This window comes from Martes martes (genome assembly GCF_963455335.1).
Source record: "Martes martes genome assembly, chromosome: 9".
Classification (NCBI taxonomy): Eukaryota; Metazoa; Chordata; class Mammalia; order Carnivora; family Mustelidae; genus Martes; species Martes martes.
Window position 1 is genome coordinate 87,971,967 of NC_137896.1, and position 6,517 is coordinate 87,978,483.

Sequence of the window (6,517 nt, forward strand, 5' to 3'; positions counted from 1 at the left end):
GATGGATGGATGGATGGATAGAAGGATGGATGGATGGGTGAATTAGTGAATGAGTCTGTAGATTGTAATGTTTAAGAAAACTTTGGTAATCCACCGTTTCCTGTGTTGACACAACCTCTTTGTGACTCAGTTTCCAAATTTATAAAAATTAAGCTAATAAAAAAGGTACCTGACTTATGGGGCTATTGTATGGATCAAATAAACTGTTCCCCTCAGCTAGGGGTACATGCCTGGGCTCAGTAAATGTTGGTGTGTCTGCACAGTGTTGTTGGAAGCCAGTTGAGTCAAGGGTACACTGAACCCATTTCCAGACCAGGAGATGTTCCTAGAAGCTCCTCTCAGCCCAGTTAGCAGGTTCCTCTTGCTCAGAGCCTTGGGAGGGTATCCCCAGTGAGAAGCAGACTCCTGCTCCAGGGGAGTCAGGCAGCTCTGCGGCAAGCACTGGGTCATTCTGAGATTCTGGAACTGTGACATGCAGGGACCATGACCAGTGGAAGAAGCAGTGGCCAGAGGGTGAGGGTACCAGGCCTCAGGTGGTGAGTGGGTCTCTCTGCACCCAGGGAGAAGCTCTTCTGATAACACATGGGTTCTCCTTTTAGGAGCTGGGTACAGGGGTCCTTTTGGGGCCAGGAGTCTAAGAAAACCCTCCTATGAGCAGCAGGAGAAGTGTGCAAACCAGCCCTGACCAGGGAAATCATTAAAATCCACCCCCGGGCTCAGGGGAGCCTCTGGGGAGCCCAGTGAAAGCCAAGGTCAGGCCCCTCATCATCCGCATCCTACCCCTCACCACATCCAGAGGCCCACTGAGGCAAGAGGATCTGCCCAGGTCCCACTACCAGAGAAATGTGGAGCTAGGGTCAAAAGTCAGGCTTGCGTCCCTAAACCCAGACCACTTACCCTCCACGGAGAGACACAGTTCGGGCCCAGGCTCTGCTACTCCTCCCCCCCAACCAGAAGCTACAGCGACAATTTGTTTCCAGGTCTTCAGACTCTGGAAAATTCCCTTTTTCTACAACCTGTAACTTGAGATGACCTCAACCAAAGGGCAAGATAGAGGTGTTCCCACAAGTCCCCCCTAATGGTCTGCAAGTATCTGTGGACCCATCTATTGGAGTTTTCTTTTACAATCTGCTTACTTCCAGAGAAGACGTGAGGCAGCTTACCATGACTTACATGCACATAACACTGCTCCCAACAAAGAAATAATAATAACAGATACAAGTTCAAGAGGAGAAAGACACAAATATGTCACACAGTCATATCCCCAACAGTCAAGGTCAAAGGAGTCCCCAGGAGTCACGGAACTATCTTTTTCATCCTTCCCCCAAAACCTGGCATCCAGGATGCCCTTGAAGATTGCTTGTGGCTGATTAAAAAGTGGGTGCCCCGATCTCTGGGGCAGCCTCAGTTCACACCTTACTTTGGCCAAGTGACTCCAGGGAGCATCTTGACCTTTTTTCCTTGGTCTCTCCCCTAGAGGTCATGCATGGGGATGACTTACTCTTCTCTCTCCCCTGAGAAATGGTCGATGGGCAGGACCCCCCAGCCCACCTATAGGAAGCATGCCCCTGGCGCACGGGGTCATTGCTGACCTTGGAACCTGTACTGTTGTCTTAATGAATCAGGCCTCACTAAGGAGAAAGCCCCGAGGGGCCAACTGGAGTCATTCAAAATGACTTAATTGATTCACTTAATTGAAAAGAGAGAAAAAGAAGCCAAACCCTCCTGAGGGCAGTTTGGGTATCTGTTTGGGTCACAAGGGCCATGGAGAGGTCCCCAGCACGGTGACTTTGACTCAGGGGACTCACTCCACCACCCCCACCCCAGCTCTGCCTTAGAATCCTCGGTGGGAGGGGCAGTTTGGAGCCTGGATCCTCACTGTCTCCAGAAACCAGGCAGCTGAGGATGATGGCAAGACCATCTACGGCGAAGGATCAGCCCTGGCTTTTGTGAGAGCTGGGCCCTGGCAGATGTTAACCCAAGAGACTGCCTGGAGGGGGTGGACTGTGTCTGGCAACCCACAAAGAATGGTGAATGTAGGGAAGTGAGGCCAGGAAGGAGAGGCCTTCTCAGGGAGAAGAGCAGAGAGGAACTATGGAGAGGCTAGACCAGGCCCTGCAGGCTCAGAGCCCCTGAGGAACCATAAGAAGCAAGAGTGACAGGGGAGGCCAACTTAGGCACCACCATCTGATCTCCATCCAATGAGAAAAACCTCGTATGCATGTGTTGGGGTAGGAGGAGGGGGAGGGGGGCTCTCAGCCTCACCACTTCTCCCTGCCCCTTGCAGAAGGCTGGCATGGCAGAGCTATGATGGCTGACGTCCACAGTGCGGTCCCCAGTACTGGTACTACACCTGGGGCTCCCTGCAGCCCCTCTCACTGAATCCTCACGGCCCTATCAGCCAAGTGGCATCACTGCCCCACCTCACAGCTGACGACGTTGAGCCACAGGACACAGAGCTACAGCAGGGTGGAGCCCAGATGTGAACGCATTTTGACAGCTCTAGTACCACAGCAATTCATTCCTGTCCCCTCCTTGGAGATGTTTCTCGGATGACTGAGACACAACTCAGACTGTCAGGGAGCCCCTAGTCTGATGGAAGAAACACAGTTCTATCCTTAATAAACCCACTCCAAGTGGGGAGCCCTGTTGCTGCTCTCAGGGAGCCTCTGGGCTAACGGTGGGGGGGTGTCAGTCACTTCTGTCTGGGAGCTGCAGTCAGAGGGGGCGGGAGGAAGGACGCTCCTCAGTGGGCATCACTGAGAAGTAGACTAAGGAGACAAAGCTAGCCTCTTCTCCTCCCAGGCTGAGGTCCCCTCTCCACGTGACCACTCCCAGAAAGGGGGAGGAGGCAGGCATTCGCCTTCAGAAGCCCAGGGATCGGAAGGAAGGACAAGTGGTGCAGAGAGAGGAACTTCATCCCAGAAGCCCCGTGGGTCCCTTCCTGTCTGGGAGATGGGTCAGGCTACAACCAGGGCAAGAGCTCAGCCAGAGACCAGACGGGGACTATCTGAGTCCAGAATTCCATCAAACGTCAGGACCACACATCAGTCAGAAGGTAGCCTGGGGTCCCAGCCAGAGGTAGGGTTGATGATGCATCTGAGGCTGGGGATTTTCCTGTAAGCCTCTGGCAGCCTGACAGAGAGGAGGAACCAAGGGGTCCCATGCATTAGGTCTAGATCAAGAGGTCATAGTGAGGAACTGGGGTGACCCCTGGAGTCCTGCTGCCTTTGGTCACCTGCTAGGGAACAGGTACAAGACAGGGCTGGGAGGGCCCCAGGGGCAGGCAGGGACCCACACCCAGCCCTATAGTCTCCGCGCCCCTCATTCCTCCTGTCTGAGGTCATTTCACGGGCCCAGCCACCCCAGGCCTGGGAGGGGAAGCAGAGGTTCCGAGGCGGCTCCCCCAGAGTACTGTGAGTCATGATTCCTGGGACTACGGCTCCTGGGACAAGCAAAGAATGGGGGTACCCCATCGCCACTGCCTCTAGCCCCTGAACTTCATGCGTCAGCTACCAAGAGTCAACTAGTGGCCAGATCGTGCTGTGCCAGCCACAATTATAAAGCTTTATGTAATTTGTTTCTTTTAATCCAATGCTGCGTAATCACCTCATTTATAAATGAGGAAACTGAGGCAGAGTGTTTGAACACGTGGCTCTGGCATTTCAATCCAGGCGGTGTTCTAGACCCAGGCAGTCAGTCCCATTCTAGCTGGTGTTCATGGCCTTAATGCATCTGGGGTTAAAACACAGGGAGGACAAGGGCTTGTGAGGGCAGGAAAAGGAATCAGTAAAGATAGCGAAGGTATGCGGGGCCCCAGGGCACAGCAGTGCCCTTTACCCTTCTGGGGGGCATTCACAGCTCCCTGAGTTCCTCTCACAGGGGACGCAGTGACCATAGCTGAGATAACCAACCTATTTCACAGATGAGCACACAGAGGCCTCCCGTTGGTTAAGGGCTGCAGATACATCGTTGCCTTTCCATCTGACTCTCCGCTCTGCCTCCTTCTCTGTTGCTGGGAACCCCCAATTCTGTCCTGAAATTCATCATCCCAGCTGCTCAAGGAAGATGCCTGCTCTCCGCCCCAGGGATGAACTCTCTTACCCTAAGCCAGCGGCTCACAACCCTTTCCAACCCTATATCCTCTTTCGACAGCAAACCTTTTAATCTATTCTCTTTTCTATTCTGAAGTGAAATCCATAGATGGTACAGTGTCAAAGAAAAAAAATATATACAATGCCACGCCTAGCATAAAGGAGGAACACGAAGAAAGCAATTTCTAAGAGGATAATAAAGATCATAAAAAGCAGGTTTTTTGCCCCTACGAATGGTGGGCATGACATTCAAAGGCCATGGAAAATGCCAGCCACCCCACGTGTGGGAGGACACCTCTAGCTGCCCACCCCCGGACATCACAGCACGCCATGACCATGACAATCACAGCACACCCACGGTTTTCCTCTGAGAGCCAGCCGTGCAAGCTGAAGACAGGATCTCGCCCTTCTGGCCTGAACGTGCCCCCCAACCCCGACCTTGGTCAAGGGACCTGAGGGCCATAAGAAAAATCTTTCTAACTAATGAGAGAAGAGGGGGTCTCCCTGCGTTCTCACCAGACGCCATTTTAGCCTTCACCACCCCAAGGGCGACACTGCCAACTGCTGTATGAGGCAGGGGAGGCTGAGCTTTCCCCAGGCCCTCAAGGATTGAGGGGATCCTTGGCCTGCCAGGTCAGTCAGCCCTGGATCACCCCTATGTCAGACTCCCTGCTGTGTGGGAAGACAAACCAGCCTCTTGTTTAAGCTGCTACGAGGTGGGCCTTTGGTTACCTGTTGCTTGTTTGCTTGTTCAGCTACAAGAAGCGATTTTTTCAGACCTCACGGCCGTTCTGGAAATCAGAGGCCTGATCTCCTGACCCTCCACTGGCTCCTCCTTCTCTCTTGTCCTGAGGGACAGAAACAACCGAGACCGGGGCACAGCTCAGGGTTTGCTTCCTGGAAAGGGAGTCTCCTGAGGCCCTGCCCGTGGGTGCAGACCCTGAAGGGGCAGATCTCCCCGAGATGGGAAGGAGACGGTCCAGGAGCTTCTCGGGGCTGTTCCCTCCCCAGTTCCTCCTCTGACTCAAGAGACACTAGGATTAGCAGCTACATTCCTCCCTGGTGTCATCCTTTATGCTTCCAAGTGCTTTACAGGAGACAATTAGCAGCAAAGCGCCCCACCCGAAGGTACCTCCTGAGGAACCGTGAATGTGACGCAGGACAGACCATCCCTCATCTGGGCAGTGGGGAGGCCCTCGAGTGGGGAAGAGCAAGTAGGCTGAGAGAGAGCACCTGGGGAGATAGTCGAAGCCGGCTCTAGGAGACGCGGGAGGATGCGGGCTCCGGGCCACGCAGAGTGTGGCTTTAAGCTTATCCTAGCGACAGGGGAGGCCACAAAAAGGTTTGAGCGCAAGTGCTGTAGTCATTACAAGCCCTTTCCCTGACCTGCCAGGGTATATCTGTCCCATGACAGACAGATGCTATGGGCTGGAGTATGGTCCTCAGTGGGGACACAGTTGCCTTCGTGGACTGGGACCATGTCCCTGGTCCAAGCCCTTTGGTGCTTGGCATCACGGGCAGAAACAGTATGCGCTGTGGACTGGGGTTGCTTCCTGACACGTAGTTTGAGCCCCGATATCCCCGTGTTCAAGGAGCTACTTCCACTCCCTCCTGCCCAACAGGTCAAGTCCTGGGCCACTCTCTGGGCTCAAGCGGCCCCTCAGCCTTCTCCCATTTGTCCACAGGCACCATCATCGAGAGCCCGGCAATCTGCCCTCCCAGGACCCTGGCTCTGAGCAGTTCCCACATCTGTACCACTGCACCCGCGGCCCCAGGCTGGACGTACTGCCCCCAGCCTTCCGCATGCATGCCCCGCACCCACAAATCCCACCCAGCTCTCAGCAGCTGCTTCTCCCCCTCCAGACTCCATATGGATTCGCAAGCCCTCTCAGCCCACCAGAACACCTGAGTCCTCAAAACAGGAGGGGCGATGCAGCTGCACATTCCACAAGAGCTCCCGTTATGGCCTTGAATGGTTGCTGTCACCTGACATTGTCGCCCCTCCTTTCAGCATTTGTGTTCTCCCCACACACATTCCCCCACCCCTCCCCCACCCCATCATAAACTCCTGGATGATGCCCAGCACGGTGCGGTCACCTGCTAGGGAGCTCAGAGAGTGTCCCGTGGTTTTGAATGGCCTCCGCTCCAAGAAGGGACTCGCCAATGAGGTTTCCTAAACAGGGAGCGTTGGGTGGCGGGAGGTTGAAGGGGAGCGTCCCCTCCCCCCAAATTATTCTCACCACCAACAAGTATTAGTGGTAGGGCTCTATTGCCAAGTAACTGGGGGGTGAGACCTGCCTTTCCAATCTATGACTGATGGAGAGAGAAGCCTGCAAGTAGGATTCACAGACAGAAAAGGGGAGAAGCAACGAGACGGATGGAGACCAGGCAGGGAAGCGGAGATAGAGCGTGGGAGCAGGAAA